This window comes from Palaemon carinicauda, chromosome 18, assembly GCF_036898095.1.
Source record: "Palaemon carinicauda isolate YSFRI2023 chromosome 18, ASM3689809v2, whole genome shotgun sequence".
Taxonomy (NCBI): domain Eukaryota; kingdom Metazoa; phylum Arthropoda; class Malacostraca; order Decapoda; family Palaemonidae; genus Palaemon; species Palaemon carinicauda.
The window spans coordinates 36,566,655-36,579,936 of record NC_090742.1 but is presented as its reverse complement, the minus strand read 5'-3'; the positions used below and the strand labels follow the sequence as shown (position 1 = coordinate 36,579,936).

Sequence of the window (13,282 nt, the reverse complement as noted above, 5' to 3'; positions counted from 1 at the left end):
TACAGCGACTAGGGAGAAGAGTAAAAAACGAGAACAACGTTACCCGCTTGAACGAAACGTTTATTCTCCTCTCTCTCCCTCCGTCTCTATCTCTCTCTCTCTTCTCTCTTGACTTAGAACCTGGGAGAAGAGCCCAATTATATATCGTTAAAACATATTATTTGCTAAAGGAAAAAACTGAAAGGTTTCCCAAATAAAAAGTTCCTTTATTTAGAATTTAAACCATTTAAGCTAAGAAAGAATGAACGAAACGCTAGAATCGGTTTACTCTTACTGCAACGTGAAACCGTGAAATACTCTCTCTCTATCGTAACGATAGAGCGCATGTTGAACGTTCTGAACGTCAACAACTGCGGAGACTAAACTAAACGTTAGTTCATCTTTGAAAACAGTGCGAGACTATCAAAGAAATTCTTTCAAAAACATTAAAATTAAAAAAGTATAAATTCTTAAAAGGTAAATACGATATGACGGGCTCAATGTTAATTAACTTCGGTTCCAAGTAAGGACCGCCTACTATTAGGAAAGGTCGCATATAAACAAACATAAAAATTAATTTTTATAAGTTTATAATAAATGGAAAGTTAATCGAAGAGGCCTATAAAGGCGGAGAGATATAAAATAAATAGATCTATAACTTGTTAAGCAAAATTACCAAAAACCTAAACACACTTCCGTCTAAGGGAAGGGTCGGCCATTTAAAAGTGAAAGAGAGTCCATACTCTCTTCGTCACCAACACTTCCGTCTAAGGGAAGGGTCGGCCATTTAAAAGTGAAAGAGAGTCCATACTCTCTTCGTCACCATAATTAAATCTATCCAAAACGAGTTCAAGTTTTGAAATGAAGATAAAACCCCTGCATAGCGAAAGCTCAAAACTGGAATAGTGTACCTCACCAAATCGTTGTGAAAACAAATCCAGTTAGGGACGGCGTATTTAGTAGGTCTTGCCTGTGGCACGACAGAGGGAAAATTGGTTCTTTGTTGACATCGAGTACTTGAGTACCTACTTGACAGATGGCGCTGTTGATGTACACCCCCACCTGTATAGCGATCGCTGGCGTATTCCGCCCGTAGGTTTTTTCTGTCGGGCAGCAGGGATGCAGCTATATGATCATCGGGTAAGTTTGATATTGAAAAATGAAAATAGCTCGGATTCTTTTCTAAACGACTTGGAACTGACATGTCACCATAGTCAACTAAACAGAATTCTTGATGCCAGCGTACATAAACAGAAGTACTGTATATTCAAAATATACTTAATTAAAAATGGATTAATTACTCAAAAGTGTCCATAAAATATGCAATTTACAAATAGTGGCACTTTTGAGTAATCACTCAATTTTTGATTAAGTATATTTTGAATAAACAGTATATCAAATGTATGCTGGCATCACGAACTTTTGTTTATGTACGCTGGCATCACGAATTCTGTTTGGTTGACTGTGTTGACATGTCAGTTTCAAGTCATTTAGTGAGGAAACCGAGGTATTTTCTTTTTATAACCCCTTCCCCCCTCTTCAACATATCTTGCTAATTATTGCTTTCCCAGAATTTAAATAACCACCTAATTACTGTGCAAGAAGGTGAGAACTGCAGGATTGCATTATATTGGAGTAAATGGAGAGTGTGGTGTTGTAAACAATTACCCAAGATGTATCTCTCTTAACAAAGGTTGGACAGCTATGTGGAAGAAAGACAGTTACAATGGAGGTAGAGTGGGAGACTAAAAAGTGGATGCAGCAACAGCTTCAGGCTAAAGCGATGGTTCAAATGCCCTTAAGTAATGTTGACTGCACAGTGTGCGGTCAACTGACAGCACCAAGCACCTACCTAGAGAAATATCAACTCCCATATACAATATAGAAATAAACACCTTTCCAATCTTGTTGCAGTTTACAAACTTTGGAACATACACATGGCCAGATTGTAACTATTTAGTTTCTTTGATGACCCAGAGAAGCAAATACTACAAGTGTAGAATGTAATACAGATCAGGGGTGGAGTATTGAAATAGATAAATAGTTGATATTAGAAAATTTTTATATCTTGTTTTAAATTAATATATTACAATGTAAAATTTGTTCCACTCATCAACTATTCAAGTGACTCATGTTATAATTTAGGTTTGAGCAGCACCCTAAACCCAGTAGAGATCTATTTGATAGTATTTGATAAACTAACTCCAATCGTTATTTGTGTTTTGAACACAATCAATTAGGAACCAGAACCAAGAACCACAGTCAATATATACTGGAGAGAAGGATAAGGAACCACAAAATGTCATATGCTACTTTTGAGGCATTGTGATTAGAAACAAGACAGCATTATACGAAGAGAAGAATGACAATAGAATAGTATACGGTTGTGTATGGATGACCATAAACTGAATAAGATGACTGCCTGATAAATTCCTAATGTGAAACTTGGCAGATTTTTTATTTGAACTCCAAGGAATCTAAGTTTGTTCTGGCATTAAATACAAACCTTACAGCTCTTTACTATGTAGATATATTTTAGGCGACAGTTGAAACTAGCCGTAAAACTTCCAATGAGGTTGCTACTACTAGTTAGCAGGGGGTTTACCAACCAACCCACTCACACATGCAGAAGCCAACACAAGCCACTTTTTATTTTGGCTCGGAAGAGAACTGACGTCAGTTCTCTGCTTGAATTTTAAAACTTTTTCTTTTCTCTTGTATGTATGAGTGTGTGCATTCCCTTTTGAGAATGTGAATATGTCCAGACAGGGAAGGGTGTCAATGCGGCACCTTCATGTCTGCGCTAGACGCTGATCCTCATGTCCTTTGTTGTGTGTGCATGGGACACACCTGTACGGAGGAGTCTCTATGTAACATGTGTAAGGAGTGACTTCCCTCCCTATGGCACTGATGTAGTAGATGCCAGAAGAATGCTAAGAGGGACTCTAAGCCTTTGGGTTCATCCTTGAAGTCAAAGAAACCTCACCATCATACTTCAGCAGCTCAATCCCATCACTCCGACTCTACCCGGTCCGTCTCCTGGGATCAACCGGGTAAGACAACCTTGACTCTTTGACAACCTTGTGAGGCTGAAGTCCCAATTGCTTCTCCTAGAGAAGCAGCTCAGTCATCCTACACAGGGGAGTCTCTTTGCACTGACTTGGTATGTCGGCTGTGGCCCTCTTTAGGGCTACCAGGCTCTCCTTGTAAGGAATGCCTTCTTAGGTCCTTCGGCAAGGGACAACACTCTGGCAGTCTACCAAAGGAATCTCTTGTGCCCCTTGCTGGAGTACCCTCAGCACCTGCCCCTTCTCGTTCAGCTTCGGCTAACGTACACCAGTGCTCGGCTGATACTTTTCAGAGTACCCTGTCAACATTCCTTTGCAGGAATTCCTCAAGGTGTTGGACAACCTTCCCACTCGTGGAATGAACACCTTTCAATAGCTGTTGTGGGACCATCTTTCCGTTCGCAGACTCGTCCTGCCATATCGGCAACAGGTTTCGTTCGTCCTTCCAGCTCGCGGGAAAAGAAACGCTCACCTGAGTGGTCACCTAGAGGTTTCCTTAAACAGATACGAGACTTTTCGAGGTTTCCTTAAACAGATACGAGACTCATTCGACCCTCAACGTCTTCAATCAGTGGATCAACTGGGTTTTTGTAGGCAATGCGATGCAGTCTCCAGTAATAGTGGAGTTGTTTTTATACCTCAGGGAGGAAAAACTCTTCAGCATCAGCAGTGAAAGGCTATCACTCAGCCTTAAGCCTTGCCTTTATGCCGAATGGAGTCAACATTTCCTCAACGGAATTCTCTCTCCTCATAGGAAGTTTCAAGAACGTGCCCTCGGTTAGAAGTCAGACCACATTGGTGAATGTATTACATGTACATGTAAAGTACTGCAATCCTTGAAAGGAGCACCTTATGAACCTCATAGTCAGTCCTCAGATTGTGACCTGCTGCAAAAGTTTTCTGTTAGCCCTGGCCTTTCCTAGAAGTCAGCAAGCTACACTGCCTGTCCCATGACATTGCCCATTCAAGGGGATGGGAGCAAGAGACACTCAACTTCATCCCCGAGTTTATTGCCAAGACTCAAAATCCGGCTGTAGCAGATCTTACATTCGGGCCCTTCTGGATTGAGTCTCCTTACTGTAGCAAGTGACCCAGATCAACTGTTACCATGCCCTGTTAGGGCAATGAGGAAATAGGCTACCTTAAAAGGAATGTTCGAGCTCAACCACTAGTCAACAGACTGTTCATCAGTGCAGGCAGGGTCAAGAAGAATTACAAAAAACTCAATTTCTTCCTAGATCAGGAAGATGATCGAATGAGCCCTCCAAGCAGACTCAACCCCTATTGAGCGTAAGCGTAGAGCTCATGACATCTGGGTTGTTAGCACATTCCTGGCATTCAAAAAGAATTTAATGTACTGCAAGTTTTATAAGCGGGCGTGTGGAAACATCAAACTACGTTCACTGCCTACTACCTGGAAGACGTAATCCACACCACTGAAGCCTTGACAGATTCTCCATAGGTCCTGTGGTAGCTGCACAAAATGTGATCAGTAACACCTCAACCCCCTGGTAGAACAAGTAGTTATTGGTTGAGGTCAGATGTTACTCTGTTGTAAGTCTAATATGAGCGTACGTATAACTGGCCTTTTCGTCTTACGTTCTCCCCTCTCTTGGAGCTAGAACAAGCTGAGGAACTCTGCAAGTTGACCTCTGACCTGCAGGTGTGTATTATTGTCCCTTGTGTAACCTGATATATGCATGTATTTGTAATGTCCCCCGATCTCCCAGCAAGGTAGGAATCGAGTAATGACCAGGTAAGAGAAGCTTAGCTCCAGGTCTAAGTCTTACCTAGCCGAGTCACATTGCTTATTTTCACACCTAAGCACAATTGCTGAGGCCGTTATCTCTCTTTGAGTGTGTCCACAATGACAGATGTCAGGAGGCAAAAAAACCTCACATCAATCAATCTCATTGAGAGTTAGCGATGAGGTGATAGGGTACGTGCTCTTCCACAGCTCGTACGAAGCACATTAGTCGTGTCCAAAGTCAGTGACCAGCCAGTAGGTCTTAGATTTCCACCCACCTAAATGTGAGCCTCCATAGTAAAGAGCTGAAAGGTTTGTATTTGGTGCCAGAACAAAGGACAAATTTGAAAATAATTTATATTTTTCCTTACCATACAAACCTGAAGCTTTTTACACATCCTGGGGGTAGGTGATGGCGGGCCAGTAAGACATGCCTGCAATTGTAAAGTGGCTTTTGTTGGCTACTGCGTATGTTGGTCTTCCCCCTGCTAACATGCAAAGGGTAGTAGCACCTCGCTAAAAGTTTTATTGCTACTTTCAACTGTCACTGAAATAGATTTCTATAGTAAAGAGGTTCAGGTTTTTATGGTTAGAAAAAATACAGATTATTTCCAAATTTGTCATATTTCACAACCCTTAATCTTGTTTGTGGATACTACCTGTTACCCTTAATAGAGGATAGTAAAGAGTACACAGCTTTCTCTACAGAATTTGGACAATACTTGGTAGTGCAGACGTTTATTGTTTGGAATGAAGAATGCACCTGCAGTATTCCAGAGAGAAATGCAGAGTATCCTGCAGGAGTTCATGAAGGCCAAAGTGATTGTCTACAATGATGACATCCTGATCCTTGGGTTTTTTTCAAGGAACTCCTGTAACTGGTAGAACAAGTTTTTTCTCCTCCCAGAAGCATAGGATTAAGATAAAAAAAAACTCAGGAAGTGTTCTTGGGTTCAGGCAGATGTTAAATACATTCTAGTATGCATAAGCTACCAGAGTACAGTACCTCTGGAAAGAAGGGGACTTCGTTAAACCTATCAGTGTGTGTGCACTACAAGTTTTTCTGGGACTGGTTAAATGTCCAAAGAAACTTTATTCTTAAGTGCTTACAGATAGCCAAACTGTTATTTATGAAGACTGGAGGAAGGAAATCTCAAGGATCCAGACAACTGAAATAAACTGTAGAGATTGACTGCGCTTTGAGACCCTGAAGGAAATGTTCAAGGAAGACATCATGCTGCTGTAACCTGACTGACTACTGTACACCTCAAATGCTAAACCCTTGGAGCTTTTTGTTGACACTCCAGGTAAGGGTGCTGGTGCTTGCCTGTGCCAAGAATCTAGGAGAACATCGAGTAATAACCTATGACTCCATGACATTCCTTGACTACAAGACCCATTACTCCACCATTGAGTATGATGGGGTGTGAAAACCTTCAGTGCTTTCCTATATAGCCAATTGTTCTTACACGACTACAAACCATCATTCTTTATTATAGGAGAAGGATAATAGCAAAGGCTAGAATATAGCATTTAAAACTTTTAACGAGGTGTAGGTAATTACCCTGTTGGCAGCGGTCAGGCTACTGCCTCCCCTGTAGCCCACTGTAACCAATAGCTGCAGCACCTTTATCAGAAGTATAGATGTAGATCCCCATAGGCTGTGCCACTCATGCTGAGGACGTGTTTGTACTAAAGCCTTGCCATGTGATGTTTGTTAGGAGTGGCCATTCTCCCAGTGGGTGCTGTTTAACATGAAGAAAAAGAAGGCCAAAAAGGATTCTTCGCCTTTTATGTCTTACTCGAAGTCCAAGAAATCCCGGCCTGCTTTTTCTTCCCTTAGAACTCTTTCCTCAGACATCTCTAGCTTCCTCCTCCGGAAGGCGTTCAGCTAAGAGCGGTGGTCATTTTATGCCGGTGCTGATCCAGGGTCCCTGTGGTTTGATGGCACCTCATTCCCTGGTTACTTTCCCATCATCTTTTTCTTTTCAGAGATCGGACGCCCTACAGTTTTTGTGGCCTTCCCTGGGTATCCATGGTTCCCCTTTGGAGGATAGACTTCATTAGTTTGTAGAGTAGAAACATTGTGTGCAGGCCATCGCCCTTTCGACGTCTTCTCCTTATCAGACCCCCACTGCAGTTGCTGCCATAGAGCCTCTCGTGCTGGAGGATCCTGTACATGCTGACTTCCTAGATGCTGCTGCTTTTCCTGTGAGGTCTTCCCTTACCAAATTTAGAGAGATAGTAGACTTGCCTCCCATAGGTTTTTGTCTTCTAAACCTGTTTCTGCTCCTTTGCTGCCTGCACCTCCTTCTCCTGCCAGGACTTCAGCTGACAGACATTCGCCTCAAGGAATGTCTTCAGTTGGCGCTTTTCTAAGAGTTCTAGTAGGACATTGAAGGGAATTGGGTTGCGCTCCAGACATCCTTTGCCTTCTGCTTCATTTTGCATGTCATGTAGGCGTTCCAGATCGCAGCTCTTCCTGTCGGTGCTCTTACAGATACTCCTCATCTGTCTCAAGCCATTGATCCCCTTCACACTCCAGGCTATCTCCAGCATGTTTCAGGCGATCTTCTCCATCGTGCTGTAAGCGATCCTCTTTATCACACTGCAGGCAATCTTCACATTCATGTTCTAAGTGATCTTCCCTCGCGCTCTGGATGATTTTCACCAGCTCGCTATAGGCGCTCGAAGATCTCCAGGACGTTCCAGGAGATCTTTTCAGTTATGCCTCGCCCTCACACCTCAGGCAATTTTCACTCTTGCCCAGGTTTTGCGATTCGCCTTCTGATACCAGTAGGATTGTCACGCTTTATCCTCGCATTCCAGGGGTTCCACTCCTAGGCGCTCTAGTTACGTATCATCTCTTCTATCGTACTACACCTCGCATTTGCTCTCTTGAAGTGTTCGTGACTTTCTCAGGCAAGCTCCAAAGTTTTAACGTCCCAGGGGTTCTTAAATGGAGACGTCCAATGGAGAAGAACGCTAGTCTAAGTGGGTTCTACAAGTTTCAACAGATAAACCTCGCTTTCCTAAAAAAAAGCTCCTTGCAGGTCCTTCATCACCAGAAAAATCCCTCTCTTCCAGTCCTCCAGATTTGCTTTCAGGGTAGAAATCCTGGCCCCAGAGGCAGCCAGTTCACCTACAAGAGGTGGACTTTGTAGAGTCTTCTCCATCCAAAGAGGTCTCCGGCCCAAGTACGACTTCTGAACCAGTCTCATCCCTTTCACCTCTGCCATGAGGAGTTGTCAAGAATCAGGACACACAGAGGTTCCTTGTCTCTGAGGGAGATTTATTTACAGAAGAACATCCGCAGTCAGTCCATAGACCTCATGCTAAGCTGTCTAAGGGTATGAGGGTGCAAGACCCAGGACACATTCCTTCAGACCCTCCTTCCCCCTTTTCAGCAGGCACCCAAATGAAGGAGAGCAAGGACTCCAAGGCAGCTAAGAAGACATCAATCCCAAGCATCCTGAGACCTGCCCAACAACTGGATACCATCAGACCTGCAGAGACAGAGAACGCCCCATCCTCATCCAAGTGTCAACCAGTTAGGAGTCGGAACCTCTGGGATATGATGGAGACATAGAGGAAATCTGTACGAAAGATTCCGAGTCGCCGATTGATCTTCCTCTCCCTTCTGAACGAAAGACACCTCTAGCGTACAACGGAGAATCGGACTCCATCTTCTTCCAAGTTTTTAATTCTATTCGCTCAGTTGATGGCAATAGGGAAGCACTCTCCTCGTCTGCTGTCCTTCACCCAACACCAGACCTAGACTTGAACTGCCTTGGACCGTCATGGCCAAGGATGTTATGTTGAAGGTAGGGGACCAAGTAGCCGGCAAAAAAAAAAAAAAAAAAAAAAAAAGACAGACTCCTTTGAGATTAGGGAAATCATCTCATCTGGTTCCAGTTCCCCGCCCAAAACAGAAAAAAATACTACACGGTAGTAGATGCCACTCCTTCTCCACTTCCCTTACATCCAGCAGTGACAATATTGATTCCAGGCTGCTCAGCAGACAGCCTCGCATCCATCCCAGTCATGTTTTCACAGATGGAAGCCACAGCCATGAATGGTCTACAATCACTCTTGGCTAGATAACTTGATAGGTACATGTAATTATCTAGCCAACACAGAAGACCTATTGGATGCTAAAAAAAGGAAGGCTTAGAATGATAGTGTTGTGTTCGGCACCAGGGCAGTACAGTATCTGATGTTTTAGATTACTAGTGCTAGGGCTAAGTGGGTGTTGAAGCACAGGGAGGTGGTTACAGCATGCTTCCATAAGAAAAAATTAATACAGGAGCGATTAGACCTATGGAACACTCCCCTGGAACATGCATATCTTCATCCACCAGATGATGTCAAAGCTGTCACAGAGGACTGAAGAAAGGAGACTCATGACTCTTTTAGGGCAACTGGTATTGTGTTTGAAATACCCCAATGTCTCTTAACATTAAACCAATTATTCAGATCAGCCACTCATTTCTCAGGAATGAGTCGCCTCCTTCCTGTGCCATTTCCTTTGGCAACAAGTGCTTTGATGAGTCAGGTGACACGTAGTTCCATGCCTAAAGATCAGAAGTGTTGGTCTTGCTGACTGACAAGAACATCCGCAGTCAGTCCATAGACCTCATGCTAAGCTGTCTAAGGGTATGAGGGTGCAAGACCCAGGACACATTCCTTCAGACCCTCCTTCCCCCTTTTCAGCAGACACCCAAATGAAGGAGAGCAAGGACTCCAAGGCAGCTAAGAAGACATCAATCCCAAGCATCCTGAGACCTGCAGAGACAGTAGTTATAACTACCTCATTAAATTCTAATGGTCACTCTAGCTTAGCATGTCCTACTCCTATTAAAGGACACAGGTTTGTTTAGTTAGGAAAAATGCAAATTACTTTAAAAACATGTAAATTACTAAAAAAAAAAAAAAATTAGTCTAATCATAAAAAAAGCATACAGAAAATAAGACTTGTCTGTGACACAAGAGACTTTGAACCCTAGGAACACTAGTCACAATACAGACAAAGATTTAAGTTTTTATAAAAATACTTAATGTTTTGGATAATTGTATTTTGCTTCTCAATTCTCTTCTCTACCAAACTAGAGCTGTTACTTTTGTGCTGTCTATATTCCACAGCATTTTCTCACAATGTTATATACAGTCAGTTACCCATTGCTGTAAGATTCGTAAGACAACACAGTAATGAAGTTTTAGCCTCTATTCTTATATAATTATGAATATGGAATATTAATTAGCATTAATTTTAGCATGGCTTTAAATCTATGGAGACAGCACTATGCATTAATATAATAGTTTAAGGTTATTTTTTTATTAATTTCAGGTAAATCAGGTTATTGTATAGCAAGTTATCTACTCCACAAATAAAAGGAAATGATGGTGAAATATGGATAGCTAATGATAGTTGTCCCATAGATGATTTTATTCATTAATGCTACAATAATAAAAACCAAGTATCAATCAAATGTCTATGTTTTTATTTCTACCATAAATAGGGAATTCTCTTCCTTGAAGGTAATAATTGTTTGGATTTACCAGTGTGGTACAGTACACTAAATCCATTTCGTAAGTATACTCACCAGTTTTAAATTTGCGCTAGAAAATGCTTTCCGTAATCTGCTTAAAAACGGTTGCTTACATGTCGAAGCTCACCTCATTCATTTATCTACCATAGCACTTACCCCAATTTTGGGAGGAAGCTGACATCCAAAAAAATACAAAGTGGATTTTTTTTATTGATCTTTGCCTGACGAGGGATTGCCCACCCTCCCCCTGTCTTCCTCCACTACCTCAGCAGTCACCATGGTGACCTGGAGGTAGCAGCAGGGCTTATCAGAACGCATTACAATTGCTCACCATTCATTTCTATTTCTAACACCTCTTTTGGCCCACTCGCATTTATCCTCCTGTCACCTTTACCTGGGGCTTTCTTTACTTCATCCATCCACCCAAACCTTGGCCTTCCTCTTGTACTTCTCCCATCAACGCTTCCATTCATCACCTTCTTAAGCAGATGACCATTCTCACTCTTACTACTTCATTCCTACACCTACCCAATTGAGATACAACAGCCATACACCTCAGACACTTCATCTCGAACACATTCCCTTTTCATCTTTCCATCACTTTCTTTCGCCACAACTCTGATCCGTACATCATAGTTGGGACAATTACTTTCTCATACAGAACCCTTCATATTCATCCCTAACGCTCTATTCTTTACCACTCCCTTTAGTGCCCACAACACTTCACATCCTTTATTCACTCTCTGATGTACACCTGCTTCCGCCACCATTTGCAGCAACAACAGGACCCAAGTACTTAAATAGATCTACATCAAGTAACTCTCCATTCAACATAACATTTAATCTAGCACCACCCTCCCTTCTTGTGGACATTAACTTGCAATTTCTTTCTCACACACACACCCTTCCAGACTCTATCCCTAATCAACATGGCTTCTCCCCTAAGTCTGCAACCAATGCAGTATCATCTGCAAACAACAGATTCACCTCCCACTCATGATCCTTTTCATTTATTACTTTCAATTTCTTCGACCAAGCACTTGAGCATCCACCTCTCTTACAGCTCCATCAACAAACAAATTAACTACCATGGCAATATCACACATCTCTATCTCAGCCCCACTGTCACTGGAAACCACTTCCTTTATTCCCTATCCTAACACACGCTTTACTGCCCATGTATAAACTCTTAACTGCTTGCAACAACCTTCCACCAATTCCATATAACCTCATCACATTCCACATTGCATCCCTATCATCTCTATCATAAGGTTTCTCCAGAATCCATAAACGCAAATTATATCTCTTACCTTTTGCTAAATATTTCTCGCATATCTGCCTAACTATAAAAATCTGCTCCATACATCCCCTACCTCTTCTAAAGCCACCCTGCACTTCTAAGATTGCATCCTCTGTTTTATCCTTAACCCTATTAATTAACACTACCATACACTTTGGCAACCACACTCGGCAAACTAATACCCCTACAATTACAACACTCATGCACATTTCCCTTACCTTTCTATAGCGGAACATTACATGCACAAACCCAGTCCATTAGCACTATTGACAACATAAAATATATTAAACAATTCCACCAACCATTCCAGCAGTCTCACTCTATTCCTTTAACATCTCAGCCATCACATCATCCATACCATAAAAATTAAAATTATTTTGGCATATTCAAGTAATTAATAGAAAACCTCACTTCTAGGTTATATTACATTGATTCAATTTGCAAAGTATAGCTGTTAGTTAAAGAAAGTTTAACTGAAATATAATGAATATGAGCAACTAGAATTTATGACAATTAAGGGATCTTTTCATAAACAAGAAGACAAAATGCCAGAAAATGTACTCATGCAACAGCATCTTAATTAAGTGGAAGAAGGCATGTAAAAGACAAGACCACCTGGAAGAATCAGTAACCCCATGAGTACTCTAGGTGGTTCTTTTCATAGCAGTTTTGTGTCCATAATGTGCAAAAACCAACAATCTTTTTTATGTCAAATTATTAAAAGTAATACAGTACTGTATGTATTTTTCCTAACTATATTAATCTTGGTTCTCTCATATGAGTACAACTTCAGAGAAGCTAAAATGGTCGTTTAAACTTATAATGAGGTAAACAAAATTGCTGTTGGGTGGAAGGTAGATCCCACCCTTTTGCCAGATAGAGTAACCTTCACTTTAACCTTAACCTAGAGGTTGACTTGCGTGTTGGTTGAGGCAGGCAGAGTAACTTAGGGACTCAGGTTTGTATAGTTAGAAAAAATAGAAATTACTTGACAAATTCATGGTTTATTTGACAAATTTGTGATTGTTCTTATACAAATACAGCCCCCTGTCCTTTAATAGGAAACTCATCCTTAGGAGGGAGGAAGTCCCTATAACTAAGACTAGCTGGTTTACTAACCTGGGAAATGCCAATACACTTTGATCCTGTGAAGGAGCAAAAGTGATGACTCCTGTCAACCTCTTAACCACCAAAAGATGTCGCAGGTGTTAGGCTAGGTCCCTACCAGGAGACTGGTAGGCAGTCGTGGAAGAACCTATACCCGAAAGGATATATTGTCTGAATGTATATCATTATGAGTAATGGGTTTGCATACATTACTAACATGAGGCAGATACTTCAATACAAAATTTAACTGTTAAAAGGTTACTCAGTTGTGAGGCTTGCCTGCATCTAACGTCCTGTCCAGCACATAACAGAATGATGTCTGCATCCCAAAGGAGGGGAAGACAGAAGAGGAGCAAGGACAGGCTTTCTTACTTCTCCTTCTAGGCTTATATTGCAACTGCTATCTTGGACAAGATGTTTCATGTCCTGTGAGGGAGATAGGTTCGCAACACAATTAGTTCAGCAGCAACTGCAGGACAGAGGATGAGGTTATCCGAGGACCTGTGTAAACTCCCAGTAGGTAGGGGGAGTG

General features: G+C 41.7%; 1 long non-coding RNA gene across 2 annotated transcripts in view; it reads left to right on the top strand.

Moving 5' to 3' along the window:
• The window catches only part of LOC137657042 (uncharacterized), a 78,838-nt gene extending 65,764 nt beyond the window's left edge, over positions 1-13,074 (top strand). Inside the window, exon 3 of one of the 2 annotated variants that reach the window (XR_011047088.1) lies at positions 10,142-13,074. This is a non-coding gene — a long non-coding RNA (uncharacterized lncRNA). The remainder of the gene's footprint in view (positions 1-10,141) is intronic. The other variant, XR_011047087.1, reaches the window with a different exon arrangement.
• The last annotated feature ends 208 nt before the right edge of the window (positions 13,075-13,282 follow it).